The sequence below is a fragment of the Choloepus didactylus genome, chromosome 4, assembly GCF_015220235.1.
Source record: "Choloepus didactylus isolate mChoDid1 chromosome 4, mChoDid1.pri, whole genome shotgun sequence".
Lineage (NCBI taxonomy): Eukaryota > Metazoa > Chordata > Mammalia > Pilosa > Megalonychidae > Choloepus > Choloepus didactylus.
The window spans coordinates 63,951,439-63,967,474 of NC_051310.1; positions in this window are offsets into that span (position 1 = coordinate 63,951,439).

Below are 16,036 nucleotides of genomic sequence, written 5' to 3' on the forward strand. Positions count from 1 at the left end.
TTCTCATTTATTAAATTGGGAGGAGAATGAGTGAAAATTTTTCTTAGGATCATTGCAATGAATAAATGAGATCATATGTGCAAAGTGCTCATGGAAGTGCCTGACATCAATTATTATTGTTAAGTTGATCATGGTTCTAGAAAAATGTGGGAAGATAAGATTGGAGCAAGATGATATTTAGAATGGAGAAAATAACAAGGAAATGTGTAATTTTCTGACCAGAGAGTGATGAATGCCTGAACCAGACCAGGAATTGCAAGAAATTTCCTCCTTTAAATCTCACATGCTAGGATCTAAGATGGTGAAATAGAGAGGAGTGGAAGGTAAGTAGTCCCCCTGGAACAACTAAAAAAAAACAACAAAAAAAACAGAAACAACTAGTAAATAATCTGGAATAACTGCAGGGGGACAAATGTGACCATCCACTCATCATACACCAACCTGAATTGGGAGGAATGCCTGAGATCACAGCATAAAAACTAAGTAAATCTGTGGATCCAAATTGGGAGACCCCTTTCCCCACAGCCAAAGCTGCAAAGCCTCATGGTGCCAGAGAGAAGCCCTCTCCCAGCAAGTGAGTATAGTTAAGCTGAGCTCCAAATGGGGTTTTAATTAGCAAGTGTGAACTGCTCATTATGAGGTATGAATCCCCAACAAGCAGAGGCTTTGGGTGATGACTGACCTTGGAGAGCCAGAGGGTCACCTCAGACTAGCTCTGAGGGGACACTGTTCCTTTTTAGGCTCAGTGGAGAAAGTCTCAGCCATTTTCAGTTCCCAGTGCAGTGACCCAGAAAAGGGTATAGCACAGGCTGAGATAGACCATTGAAATGCTAATGACCTCCTCCTAGAGGGTCTATCTTCTCTAAGAGGAAAGGGGTGGGGCCCAGCTCTATTACCTGCCTTTCATTCAAAACTTGGGGAAAAACAGCCACACCTCATTACACCAGTCAAGGAATATAGGCTAACAGGTGCCATCTACTGGGTAGAAAAGCACAGTGAATGGAGGCATCACAGGTGGTACAAATTTTCTAAGACACACCCTCAGGGAAACTGGACATTGAATATTTCTTCTTTCTGGGACCTGAGCCAATTCTGGTCTGGGGAGGCCTGATTGGGGTAACCAAGGAAACCGGGCCTAGCGAAGAGAAAACTACAACCTACATGAAGAAAAATGAAGTTATGGCCCAGTCAGGGGAAGAAACTTGCACCTCAACTCTGATGCAGGAATTGAAACAACTAATGTTAAGTCAATTCAAAAAGTTTAGGGAAAATATGGCAAAGATCTGAACTCTGTAATGAAAACACAGGATGTACATAAGGCAGAAATTGAAAGTTCAAAACATCAATTGGTGGAATCTATGGAAATGGAAGGCACAACACAAGAGATGAAAAACACACTGGAAACACAACAGCAGATCTCAAGAGACAGAAGAAAACACTCAGGAACTGGAGAACAAGGCACCTGAAAGCTTACACACAAAAGAACAGATAGAGAAAAGAATGGAAAAATATGAGCAACATCTCCAGGAACTTAAAGACAAAATGAAAAGCAAGAATTTATGTGTCACTGGTGTCCCAGAAGGGGAAGAGAAGGGAAAATTGGCATAAGCAATAATAGAGGAAATAATGAAAATTTCCCATCTCTTATGAAAGACATAAAATTACAAATCCAAAAGCAAAGTGTACACCAAACAGAATAGATCTGAATAGGCCTATGGCAAGACACTTAATAATCAGATTATCAAACATCAAAGATAAAGAGAGAATCCTGAAAGCAGCAAGGGAAAAGCAATCTATCACATACAAAGGAAGCTTGATAAGACTATGTGTGGATTTCTCAATAGAAATCATGGAGGCAAGAAAGAAGTTGGGTGATATAATAAAGATACTGAAAGAAAAAAAGCACCAACCAAGAATTCTATATCTGGCAAAACTATCGTTCAGATATGAGTTCCCTTAAAATATTCTCTGACAAACAGACAATGACAGAATTTGTCAACAAGACACCTGCTGTACAGGAAATACTAAAGGAAGCACTGCAAACAGAAAGGAAAAGACAGGAGTGAGTGATCTGGAAAACAATTTTGGGAGATAGTAGCACAGCAATGTTGAACAAAGATGCCTGTAAATATGTTTGTAAGAGGAAGGCTGGGACCATGTGGGACACCAGAACAAAAGACAAATGATAAAGACTGGGACCATGTAACTCAGGGAAAACTAGGATGCTCAACAATTGTAAAAAAAAAGGTGCAAATAAGCTTTTCATGAGGTAGAACAAATGAATGTCAATATTGAATGGTGTTAAAAATAGGGTGGGGAGAGGTGGGGCAAGATGGTGGAGTGGTGAGGTGTAGGTTTTAGCTACTCCTCCAGGGAAGTAGGTAGAAAGCCAAGAACTGTATGGACCAGACACCAGAGAGCATCTTGACTTTGGGCATACTTCATACAACACTCACAAACATGTGGAACAGCAGAGATCAGCAAAATCTGTAAGTTCTCTTGGCCAGGGAACTCATGCTCCTCCCTGTCAGGCTCAGTCTGATGGGAGGATGGGACATCAGTGCTGGGAATGAGAAGGGAGAACTGCAGTGGCAGCTCTTATTGATAACTCAGACAGCTGATCCAAACTCCAAACATAGATAGACTGAGACCAGACACCAGAGAATCCAGAAGCAGTCAGCCTGGTGGAGAGGAGATAGGGCTAGCAAAAACAGCAAAAATAAATAAATAAATAAATAAATAAATAAATAAATAAAAATAAAAAAATAAAAACAGAGACATTTTGGAGTTCTGGTGAACATAGAATGGAGAAGGGCAGGGCTCAAACAGAGTCAGGCTCATATGCAAATCCAGAGAGCTGGTTTCTCTGCTTTCTTGATTGTTCCTTAATGAACCTAACCTTGTCTCTTAGCATTTCAATAGCCCATTAGATCTGCAAGGAGAGTCCTTCTTTTTTTTTTTAACTTTTTCTCTTTTTCTGAAACAATTACTCTAAGAAGCCTATTACAGAAAGCCTCAAAGACTTGCAATTTGGGCCCAGACATGAGCAGAGCTAAGAGAGCTCTGAGAGACAAAGAAAAAGTCCAGTGGCTGAGAAAATTTGCTAAACACTGAAACATCCCAGGAAAAGGGGGGCTTCCCCTTACATCCATCTTACCAGTGGACTGGAAACACTACTGCCCAGCACCAGCACCACAGCCTAGATCTGTCCCAAACAACCCAGTGTGATGGGAAGTGTTTCGAACACCACATGCACACAGCAAAATATCAGGCATGGATAATAGCCTTTCCCATACCATCAGCTAATTGTCACAGAGCTGAGAAGGCAGAGCTGGGTGAAAAGGGGGAAATTAACATGCCCCATTCAGCCATCCTTTTTACACCTTGGGAATGTCCCTACACAGCCCTATAGTCCAGAACCTCCTTTGGGGGATGGTGCTCACCTGTGATGTAGTAGAGTCATCCCTCAGCAGAGGACATAGGAGGGCACAGCTTGGAAGGGGGACCCACTAACAAGTCCCAGGGACCATACACCAATAACAAGGAATTGTGGGTCACAAGCAGAGACAAACTGGGGCAATACTGAACTGAAGGATTAGACTATTGCAACAGCTTTAAAACTCCAGGAACACCTGGGAAATTTGCTGATTAAAGCTGATCCCCTCTGTTCCAGTTTGAATGTATTATGTCCCTCCAAATGCCATTATCTTTGATATAATCTTGTGTGGGGAGACCTATCAGTGTTAATTAGATTTTAATTCTTTGAATGTTTCCATGGAAATGTGCCCCACAAAACTATGGGTGATGACTCTGTTTGGATAATTTCCATGGAGGTGTTACCCATCCATTCAGGGTGGGTCTAAATTAAATCACTGGAGCCATGTAAATGTGCTGGTGAACAGAAGGGACTCAGTGCAGTTCAGCTGTGAGAGACATTTTGAAGAGGAGCTACAGTCACGAAGGACAATTTGAAGAAAGCACAGGAGTTGCAGATGAGAGACAGTTTGAAGAAAGCCATTAAAACAGACTCTTGCTCCAGAGAAGCCAAGAGAGGACAAATATCCCATGTGCAACTAAGAGTGACATTTTTGAGGAACTGCAGCCTAGAAAGGAATGTCCTGGGAGAAAGCCATTTTGAAACCAGAAGTTTGGAGCAGACACCACCCACATGCCTTCTCAGCTAACAGAGGTATACAGACACCATTGGCCACCCTCCAGTGAAGGTACCCAATTGCTGATCTGTTACCTTAGACACTTTATGGCCTTAAGACTGTAACTGTGCAACCAAATAAACCCCCTTTCATAAAAGCCAATCCATCTCTGATGTTTTGCATTCCAGCAGCATTAGCAAACAAGAACACCCTCCCTAACCACTCAGAAACATTCCCCTTATGCAGAGTGGGCAACACCATCTACACATGCAAGCTTGGTGCACCAGTTGGACCCCACAAGACTCACACCCCCACTCGCCACAAAGACAAAGTGGGGAGAATTGGCTTGAGTGGAATAGGTGGCTCATGGACACCACCTGCTTGTTAGTTAGAGAAAGTGTAGTCCACAAAGCTGTAGATCTGACAAATTAGAGATAAGGGATTGAATCACTCTACATATCCTAAAAGAACACTATCAAGTTAAGCAAATGCCAAGAAGCCAAAAACAACAGAAAATTTTAAAGCATATGAAAAATACAGATGATATGGATAACCCAAGCCCAAGCACCAAAATCAAATGATCAGAGGAGACAAAGTACTTGGAGCAATTAACCAAAGAACTAAATATGAACAATGAAAGTATGGCACAGGATATAAAGGACATGAAGAAGAGCATGGCACAGGATATAAAGGACATGAAGAAGATCCTAGAAGATCATAAAGAAGAAATTGCAAGAGTTAAAAAAAAAAATAAGATCATCTTATGGAAATAAAAAACTCTTGACCAAATTAAAAAGATTCTGGATACTCACAGTACAAGAATAGAGGAAGATGAACAGCGAATCAGTGACCTAGAGGATGACAGAATGGAAAATGAAAGAACAAAAGAAAGAATGGGGAAAAATTGAAAACATAGAAATAGAACTCGGGTATGATAGAAAATATAAAACATCAAAATATAAGATTCTTTGGTGTTCCACAAGGGGAAGAGAAGGGTAAAGGTCTAGGAAAAGTATTCAAAGAAATTTTTGGGGAAAACTTCTCAAATATTCTAAACACCATAAATACACAAATCATAAATGTCCAGTGAACTCCCACTAGAATAAATCCAAATAAACCCACATCAAGACACAGTCTTCTCAGACTGCCAAATACTGAAGAGAAGGAGCAAGGTCAGAAAGCAGCAAGAAAGAAGCAATTCACCACATAACAAGGAAACAGCATAAGTCTAAGTAGTGACTACTCAGCAGCCACCATGTAGGTGAGAAGGGAGTGGCATGACATATTTAAAATTCTGAGACAGAAAAAATGCCAACCAAGAATTCTTTATCCAGCAAAGATCTTCCTCAAATTTGAGGGAGAGCTTAAATTTTTCACAGACAAACACATGCTGAGAGAATTTGCTAACAAGAGACCTGCCATACTTGAGATACTAAAGAGAGCCCTACCAACAGAGAAACAAAGAAGAGAGATATGGAGAAAGGTACAGTAGTGAGGAGATACAGTACAGGTACATTAAAGGACATTAAGAGGGAGAGGGAGAAAATATATCTGAGAAGCATAAACCAAATTGTAACATGGCTGATTCAAGAAATGCCTTCACAGTAATAATGTTGAATGTAAATGGATTAAACTCCACAATCAAATGATATAGATAAGCAGAATGATCAAAAAATATGAACCATCAATATGTTGCAAACAAGAAACTCATCTTAGACACAGGGACACAAAGAAATTGAAAGTGAAAGGATGGAAAGAAATATTTCTTGCAAGCTATAGCCAAAGTAAACAGAAGTAGCAATATTAATCTCAGATAAAATAGACTTTAAATGCAAGGATGTTATGACAGACAAAGGAGGCCACTACATACTAATAAAAGGGGCAGTTCAACAAGAAGAAATAATCATAAATATTTATGCACCCAATAAAAGTGCCACAAAGTGAGACAAACACTGGCAAAACTAAAGGAAGCAATTAATGTTTCCACAATAATTGGAGATTTCAACACAACAATCTCTCCTATAGATAGATCAACCAGACAGAACACCAATAAGAAAATTGAAAACAATCTGATAAATGAATTGGATTCAGCAGACATATATAGAACACTACATCCCAAATCACCAGGATACACATTCTTCTCTAGAGCTCATGGAACTTTCTTCAGAATAGATCATATGCTGGAACATAAAACAAGCCTCAATAAATTTAAAAAACAGAAATTATTCAAAGCACATTCTCAGACCATAATGGAATAAAATTAGAAGTAAATAACCATGAGAAACAGAAAATTCACAAATACCTGGAGGTTAAACAACATGCTCCTATACAATCAGTGTGTTAAAGAAGAAATAGCAAGAGAAATTGATAAATATATAGAGATGAATGAAAATGAGAAAACAACATACCAAACCTATGGGATGAAGCAAAAGCAGTACTGAGGGGAAAATTATAGCACTAAATACATACATTTTAAAAGGAAGAAAGAGTTAAAATAAAAAAACTAATGGTTCAAAAGAAGAAGGTGGAAAATGAACAGCAAACCAATCCTAAACCAAGTAGAAGAAAAGAAATCACAAGGATTGAAGCAGAAATAAATTACATGGAGAACAAAAAAAAAAAAAAAAGAGAGAATAAATAACAACAAAGGATCGTTCTTTGAGAAGATTGACAAGATTGACAAGCCCCTAGCTAGACTGACTAAATAAAAAAGAGAGACCCATATAAACAACACAATGAATGAGAAAGGTGACATTACTGCAGATCCTGAAAGAATGAAAGATATTATAAGTGGCTACTATGAACAACTGTAGGGCAACACACTGGATAATTTAGAGGAAATGGACAATTTCCTGGAAATATATGAAGAACCTAGATTGACCAGAAAAGAAATAGAAGAGCTCAACCAACCAGTCACAAGCAAAGAGATCTAATCAGTCATCAAAAAGCTTCCACAAATAAATGCCCATGGCCAGATGGCTTCACAGGGGAATTCTACCAAACTTTCCAAAAAGAACTGACACCAATCTTATTTAAACTCTTTCAAAACATTGAAGAAAATAGAATAGTACCTAACACATTTTATGAAGCTAGCATCAACCTAATACCAAAATGAGGTAAAGATGCTGCAAAAAAGGAAAACTACAGGCCTATCTCCCTAATGCATATAGATGCAAAAATTCTTAACAAAATACTTGCAAATCACATCTAAAAACACATTAAAAACATCATACACCATGACCAAGTGGGGTTTATCCCAGGCATGCAAGGATGGTTCAACATAAGAAAATCAATGTATTACAACACATTAACAAATCAAAAGAGAAAAATCAAATGATCATCTCAATAGATGCTGAAAAAGCAGTCAACAAAATCCAACATCCCTTTTCAATAAAATCACTTCAAAAGGTAGGAATTGAAGGAAACTTCCTCCATATGATAAAGAACATACATGAAAATCCCACAGCCAGCATAGTCATAATGGTGAGAGACTGAAAGTCTTCCCTCTAATATCAGGAACAAGGGAAGGATGCCCACTTTCACCACTGTAATTCAATATTGTGCTGGAAGTGGCAGCCAGGGCAATCCAGCAAGACAAAGAAATAAAAGGAATCCAAATTGGAAAGGAAGAAGTAAAACTGTCATGGTTTGCAGAAGATATGATCTTATATCTCAAAAACTCTGAGAAATTGACAATACAGCTACTAAAGGTAATAAACAAATTAACAAAGAAGCAGGATACAAGATGAATGCACATGTCAGTAATGTTTCTATATGCTAGAAATGAACTAATTGAAGAGACGCTCAAGGAAAAGATACCATTTTCAGTAGCCACTAAAAAAATCAAATACCTAGGAAAAAACTTAACCAAAGATGCAAAAGACCTATACAAAGAAAACTGCATAACTCCAATAAAAGAAATAGAAGGGGACCTTAAAAGATGGAAAAATATTCCATGTTCATGGATAGGATCGCTAAATATCATTAATATGTCAATTCGACCCAAACTCATCTACAGATTCAATGTAATCCCAATCAAAATGTCAACAACCTACTTTGCAGACTTGGAAAAGCTAGTTATCAAATTTATTTGGAATGGGAAGATGCCTCAAATTCCTGAAAACACTCTAAAAAAGAAAAATGAAGTGGGAAGACTTACACTACCTGACTTTGAAGCTTATTACAAAGCCACAGTTTTCAAAACACCATGGTAGTGGCGCAAAGATAGATGTATTGATCATGGAATCAAATTCAGAATTTGGAGATAGATCCCCAGATATATGGCTGACTGACCTTTGACAACGCCCCTAAAGCCACTGAACTGCAACATAACAGTCTTTTCAACAAGTGGGGCTGGAAGAGTTGGATATCCATATCCAAACGAATGAAAGAGGACCCCTACCTCACAGCCTACATAAAAATTAATTTAAAGTGGATCAATGACATCAGTATAAAAGACAGTACCATAAACTACTAGAAGATAATGTAGGGAAACATCTTCAAGACCTTGTATTAAGTAGCCTCTTTCTAGACTACACCCAAAGCACAAGCAACAAAAGAAAAAAATAGATAAATGGGAAATTCTGAAGCTTAGAAGTTTCTGTAGCTCAATGGAATTTCTCAGAAAGGTCAAGAGGCAGCCAACACAATAGGAAAAAGCTTTTGGAAACCATGTATCCGACCAAAGACTGATATCCTGCATATATAAAGAAATTCTACAACTCAATGACAGTAGTATAGGCAGCCCAATTATAAAATGGGCAAAAGATATGAAAAGACAGTTCTCTGAAGAGGAAATACAAATGGCCAAGAAACACACGAAAAAAATGTTCAGCTTCACTAGCTATTAGAGAGATGCAAATTCAGGCCACAATGAGATACTATCTCACACTAATTAGAACGGCTGCCTTATGGTTTTATAACCAACAGGAAACCACAAATGCTAGAGAGGGTGTGGAGAAACAGGAACTCTTTATTCATTGTTGGTGGTACTGTGCAATGGTTCAGCCACTCTGGAAGTCAGTCTGGTACTTCCTTAGAAAACTAGATATAGAGTTACCCTTTGATACAGCAATTGCACTTCTCAGTATACACTGGGAAGATCTGAAAGCAGTGACATGAACAGATATCTGCATGCCAATGTTCATAGCAGCATAATTCACAATTGCTAAGAGATGGAAACAATCCAAATGTCCTTCAACAGATGAGTGGATAAATAAAATGTGGTATATACACGTGATGGAATATGCTGTGGCTCTAAGAAGGAGTGATGTGGTACATATGACAACATGCATGAACCTTGAAGACATAATGCTGAGTGAAATTAGCCAGGCACAAAAAGAGAAATATTATATGCTACCAATAATGTGAACATTGAAAAATGTAAAACAAATGGTTTATAATATAGAATGTAGGGGAGCTAGTGATAGAGAGCAATTAAGCAAGGGAGAATGATAACCCAATAAAAACAGATAAGCTATCATGGGTAAATTTAACATTCTGGGAATGCCCAGGAATGACTACGGTCTGTGAGTTTCTGATGGGTATTGTAGGAATAAATTCTCAGAAATGTTGCTGTATGAAGTTATTTTCTTGAGGTAGAGTAGGAACATGTTGGAAGTAAAGTAATCTTAGGTTAGTAGGCTTTTTCTTACTCCCTTGTTATGGTTTGTTTGAAATGCTTTTTTTATTGTATGTATTTAAAAAATTTTTTTGATATATTTGATTTTAATAAAAAAATCAATGAAGAAAACAATGAAAAATATATGCAGAGCCTCCTTGAGGAGCTGCTGGAGAATGCAGGGGTGTTGGGCTTCCCCTCCTGGATGGTTGCTGATATGCTTACAGACATAGGAGACTGGTGGTTTGATGGGCTGTGCCCTCTACCACAGGACTTGCCCTTGGCAAGACTGTTGCTGCAAAGGAGAGGCTAGGCCTCCCTATAATTTTGCCTAAGGGCCTCCTCCCATATGCCTCTTTGTTGCTCAGTTGTGGCCCTCTCTCTAGGTAAGCCAACTTGGCAGGTGAAATCACTGCCCTTCCACCTATGTGGGATCTGACACCCTGGCCACATGGAATGTGACTGCTGGGGAGGAATCTAGACCTGGCATCATGGGATGGAAAACATCTTCTTGACCAAAAGGGGAATGTGAGAGGAAATGAAATAAGATTCAGTGGCAGATAGATTCCAAAAGGAGCTGAGAGTTCACTCTGTTGTGCACTCTTATGCACAATATAGACACCCCTTTTGAGGTTCTAACGAATTGGAATAGCTAGCAGTAAATACCTGAAACTCTCAAAATACAACCCAGAACCCCTGAATCTTGAAGGTGATTTTATAAAAATGTAGCTTATGAGGGGTGACAATGTGTTTGGAAAAGCCATATGCACCACACTCCCCTTTTTCTAGTTTATGGATGGATGAGTAGAAAAATGGGGGAAGAAAAAGAATAAAAAAGACACCCAGTATTCCTTTTACTTTGTTCTTTTTTTCTTTAATTTTTAGTCTTGTTTCTTTGTGTTGTGTTAATGAAAATGTCAAAAATTAATTTTGGTGAGGAATGCACAACTATATAATTGTACTGTAAACAATTGAATGTATGCTTTGTTTTGTATGATTGCAAGGCATGTGAGTATACCTCAATAAAAAAAAATAGGGTGGGAAGGGGGAAATATAATCAATGCAAACTAGAGGCTAGAATTAACAGAAACATTGTATTAACCTTCCTATAATGTAACAAAGGCAATATTCCAAAGCTGAATGCATATGGGGGATGAGAAATAGGGAAAGTGTATGAGACTCTTGTCATTGGTGATGTCTGACTCTTCATTCTAATTTAGGTTAACGCTATCTTTCCTTTTGTCACCTTCTAGCTCTCAAGTTTTTTGTTTCTTTGTTTTCTCTCTGTCTCTTGTCTTTTACTTTTGCTTCTCTGCCTTCTTTGACTCTTCCTGTGTCTTTGTGGAAGAAATGGAGATGTTCTTATATAGAGAGTATTGATGGTGTTCAATACATAAATACATGACTATATCAGGAACAAATGATTATTTACTTAGGATGGAATGCATAGTGTGTGAAGAAAACCATCTTAAAAGAAATGGGTTGATGAAACCTTGAGGGCACTATATTGAGTGAAATAAGGCACATAAAGGCAAATATTGCAGAGTTTCACTGATATGAACCAACTTATAATATGTAAACTCAGAGACATGAAATATAAGTTACCAGGATGTAGAAATGATGCTAAAGAATGGGGAGCAGTTGCTTATTGTGATCAGAATGTTCAACTAGCATGCACTTAAATGTTTGGAAATGGACAGGGGTGATGCTAGCATGTTATGAAAATAACTAATAGTGCTGAAAGGTGTGTGAAGGTGGTGGAAAGGGTAAGCTCAGAGTCACACATGTCACCAGAAGGAAAATTGGAGGTTAAAAGATGAGAATGTAGAAAATAATGAATCTTGTGGTGGACAATGGCCATGATTAACTCTACAAATATTAGAAATCTCTCTCATGAAATAGAACAAATGTATGTCACAATAACTAGAAGTTAATAATAGAGAGGTATATAGGGAAAAATACCTATTGCAAACTATATACTACAGTTAGTAGTATATTAACATTCTTTCATCAACAGTAAAAAATGTACTATACCAAAATTATGAATCAATATTGAAGGGGGGTTAGGGTTAGGGATATGGGATCACTGGGGAAGCAGAGACAAGAGGGACTTAATACTACTTTGTTGGGAAGAATAGAGGTTTACTCAGTGAAAGCTTTTTCAAGAAGAAAGTCAAATACCCTTATACAAGGAAAGTACCCAAACCAGCCTGGAGTTCTGCAGTGAGAAACTGTTGATTCAGAGAAGAAATGTTGCAATGGCTGGTCCTTTCTGCTGGGAGGGCTCATAGACTGTGCACATGATTCTGTCTAAATGAAAATCACCTTGAAGTGCTGCACTAAGACACAGGAATGAATCTGTTCCTACAGCCTTCCCAAGCCCCCTTCAATTCACCACTTCTATGATAGAACAAGTGATGTTTCCAAACAGAAAATGTAAGAATGTGACTTCTCTCTGTGAATCACTTTGAGGCATTCCTTTGCTGAGCAGGACAAAGTCTCATGGTCAGTGTTGCATTTTTGCCTGCCCTCAATGGGTCTCCTCTCCCTACTCTAACCCCTCCACTTTATGGGCCTTTTCCTCTGTCTCTATTCTCTATCTCACTGCACACTACTCCTGGCCATGCTCCCTCCTGCATTTGTTGCATGACCTGGTACTCACTTATTACCTGCTTTGAGGGCAGATTGTGGGGAAAGGGTTCTAGAGGCCTTCAGGAGCAGAAATATCTAAAGACACAATTCTCAATCCTCTGTTTAAGAAGATCTCAGCTTCCAAGTCTGCTGTGAGGTTCAGAGGTTCATGCTCTTTATGGAGAAGTTGAATCAAGTTGATCCCTACCACACTTCCCCATCTCCCCACCATCAAATGATGCTTCCCTGCAGAATCAGTGTTCTCTTAGGGGTCTTGGCTAGGGAGATTCCACAGTCTCCAGTGATTCTCCTTCATTCAACCATTTGAGCCCACAGAAGAAGACAAAAGGCAGACCATGGAGATACATTTCTTGGTGCTTTGCACATAAAATAGTCCATTTTGGTGGACAGGCCCTGGTGTAGTGGGGTGTGTTTCCCAAGCCTAGGACTGCAGGGGATTCAGCAAGCTCTTCAGTGTGATGTTCATTATTGTGAGAGTGGAGAGCACAGAAGAGCCCCCATTCCCTCTCATGTCCTTTGGTTCCTTTCTCTGTAAATCAAGAATTCAATTCTTATGGTTCCATACATGCTTCATGGAAAGATGCCTTTCTTAGACCAGAACCCCTGGGTCCAGACACTGAAACAGAAATAAAAGTAGATCATTGTTTGGGGGAGCAGTTTTGGGAGTGAAAGAAGTAGGACTTGGCAGAGATATAAATTGTGAAGCAATTCCAGCAGGGGCTGTGCTGAGCCTGTAGGAAGCAGTGGGGCTGGTGAGGCCCTTGAGAGTTCTCCCAAATTGGACCAGGAGACTGGGTTTTTTTACACTGCCCCCACAACCAGCCATTGGATGCAGGATGTACCCCAGGCTGAGCAGAGCAAAGGCCTCCCTGTTGAGGACCAGAAATTCCACCCCAGGGAAGGCCTTGTGGACATCAGGGTTTGCTATCAGGACAACCCTTTCCAGATTTCCCACTGTGGGCCAAGCATGTGCTTCACATTGAGAACCACCAAAAACAGAATGAAACTGTCATCAAAAGAACTGAAAGCAATGGCACAAACATGAAAATCAGAGTGACAACATATAGTTTAATGACATTTCAATGTAGCAATGAGTGAAGTGAAGGATGGCAGCATGAATGACAGCTCATGCCTCTGTGATGCAGGCATCTCATTCCATGCTAGCTCCACAATCAACAGAGTGCAGGGCATTGCTGACCAATGAAGGTGCATGCTCCTTCATTTGAAGGTATTCCAAATGAAGAGAGTGCAAATGATTTAACCAGATTTACACAGGCCAAACAGATACAAAACTTGGACTTCTCACCATTTGGCTTTATTTACAAATGGTCATGGGCTTCTTGCTGCTCTTGGGAAAAAATAGACTCAAGACCTGCTTCCTCCATGTGGTAGTTTGAAGTTGTATGTATCCAGACTCCTGGGAAAACATGTTATTAAACTTAATTCACTCTTATGGGTGTGGACCCATTATAAATAGGACCTTTTGATGAGGATACTTCAGTTAAGGTGTGCCCCATGTCAATCAGGATGAGTCTTAATCCTTTTACCAGAATCTGATATAAGGGAAAACCAGGCAAGAAAGAAGCTGAAATCAAGGACACTCAAAAGAGAAGGGAAAGCCCAACAGATGCTTCCATGTGCCTTGAAATGTGACAGAGGAGCCAAGGATCCCTGGCATCTGGTATTTAACAAAAAAGCATTAGCTCAAAGATACCTTGATTTGGACATTTTCCCAGTCTCAAATCTCCACCTAATAAATTCCCATTGTTTAAACTGAACCACTGAATATTATTTGCCTGAGCTGCCTAGTAGATTAAAACACTCCAAATCCCACAGAGCATTCCAGCACACCTGCCATGAGCTTCTCTCCACACTCAAATTCACAGCTGGTCTCAGCTCCTCCTACATTGTTTCAGGCTTCAGGTCTTTATGCAGGAGCCCCACTGCCTGAAGGTGACATTCCTTCCCATTCTTACAGCCTAGCCAATGTCACATCTTATATGAGTCCTTCTCCAGCATCCCTTTCTGAATCAGATCCTCCCTTCTTGACAGGGAAACAGAGTTTCCATGATAATATTATCATGGCACTTCCCTTTGTATTAGTTAAATCCTCACATTGGACTATGAGCTAATTGATGGCAAGTCCTGGAAACTGGCATAAGGCATGGCACAGAGAACAGGCACAGAAGGGGAATTAATGTGTGGGCAACTGCAAGAGTAGATGAGAGAAGCAAAATGTTCAGTTATTTGATGCATGATGGAAAATCATCACATCCCAGAAGGAGATGAGCTGGGTACAGTGCCCAAAGTAACTGGAAAATTAATATTTACCACAGAAACTTCTAGAAACCCTGAGTCATTGGCTTGGACTCTTGGAGGGAGTTGAATATCAGTGTCAGTTTGATGAGGACCAAGGTCATCTGTGCTTGCTTCACTGTGGGCTGTGAACACACAGTGCTACAAGAAGACAGGGTGTCCAGATGATCTTCAGCTTCCCCCTATGACTTAGAGAACTTCAGAAATTCTCATTTATTTTTGACAGCTTTTTTCAGAGGAGTAAATTTGGATTCCAGCACTTTTTACTTAACTGGAGCCAGGGCTCAGCAGCATTATTGGTCCACACTCTCACCCTCTATGTCCACAGGGATGCAAGGCTTAACAATTTTGCCCTTTATCTGATCTTCAGGGAGATGTTGACCAGAACTAGTTCAGAATCAAGCATAGACCTAAGACCAAGGATCAAAATGCAAGATTATTTATTTACAACTATAAAGAAAACCAAAATGAAGTCCACCAAGTTTAGGAAGGGCAAATTAAATTCAACTTAAAACACAGAAACTGGGGTTTTCTCTTTCACAAGTTTCCTCAGCAAGCAATGGAATGAGGATTTGTGCTGGGTGACCCCAAGCCAGTCACTTAACCACTCTGAGATTTAGGACATTTTCCCCTGGGGAAAAATATATTTCACCTTAAAATAAAAATATCTCATTTCCTCCCAGGATTGTGAAAGGAGGTAATCAATGTGAAATAACATGATGCTTTTGTAAACAATGAAGTTATGCAAGTATGAGTCATTCTTAGTAAGAAATGGCAACAATATTATTAGGTTGAGAGATTTGGCCTAAAAGATAAATTCTGGAACTCTCTTTCTGAAAGTTCACTTTAAAGCAGATGGGAATACTTTCTTTTTAATAAAGGGAATGGATAAGATTAAAGAAAAAATTAAAAATAGAAAGCATGTCTGCCCTACTTATTTAGTGAGCTCCTTTTAGAGATCTACAAGCATCATGCCAATTTTGAACATAAATATGGATTGAACCCTATTTGGTTTGCTCCTGTGTTATCATGCTTAGCAAATTCAACTCTGTAGTATACTTCACTCCGATAATGATTATCAATCTGCTAATATGATATAGATTCCAGTTGCTTTTCACTTGTGGTGTAAATGGAGAAAGCAGCAGCTTGGTAGAAGCACTCAGCTGGGTATGAATAGTTGGAAAATTTTGGGTGCCTATGGAAGCCACTGATGGTGAAGTCAACAAGTCAGATGTGAGTATGGATTGTCAAGCAGAGCCAAGGTTGACACTTTCAGAAAAGGAACTGTGGAAAAGAT